Below are 515 nucleotides of genomic sequence, written 5' to 3'. Positions count from 1 at the left end.
AACATCCCCACAGGAACTCTGGCTGTTCAGTTTTCACAAGAGACAGGTCATAAATCGCATGGAATATTACAACTGGAAACCAACATCATGTCAACACTGGAATGCATATCCAGAGACTTTTTGCCACAGCATATCTGCGGTTAAAAACAACAACAACAACAACAACAAAAACGACAAACAACAAACAGATGAAGTTTTCCCCATCATACCACAATTCATGAACGTGATTGAAAAGAATAAGAATTTAAGCGGGACTTTACAAAATCAGACATAGGTTTTAATAATTAAATACTGCAAAACTCAGAGAAAAAAAAATTAATTACACAAAACATTTGTTTGTTCTCAATTGTTTACATTTTCTATTGCATCTTTATAGTCATGTTAGCCACAGCATAAAGCAATTCTCTGCAATACACACTCACTCTCTTTCTCTCTCTCTGTCTCTTTCTCACTCACTCACACAGGACATAGTTCACAGTAAAGTGCTTTTAAAGTTGACTTAGTTTGCAGATCAT

The sequence above is a fragment of the Chanos chanos genome, chromosome 6, assembly GCF_902362185.1.
Source record: "Chanos chanos chromosome 6, fChaCha1.1, whole genome shotgun sequence".
NCBI lineage: Eukaryota > Metazoa > Chordata > Actinopteri > Gonorynchiformes > Chanidae > Chanos > Chanos chanos.
This window is presented reverse-complemented; position numbering follows the sequence as displayed.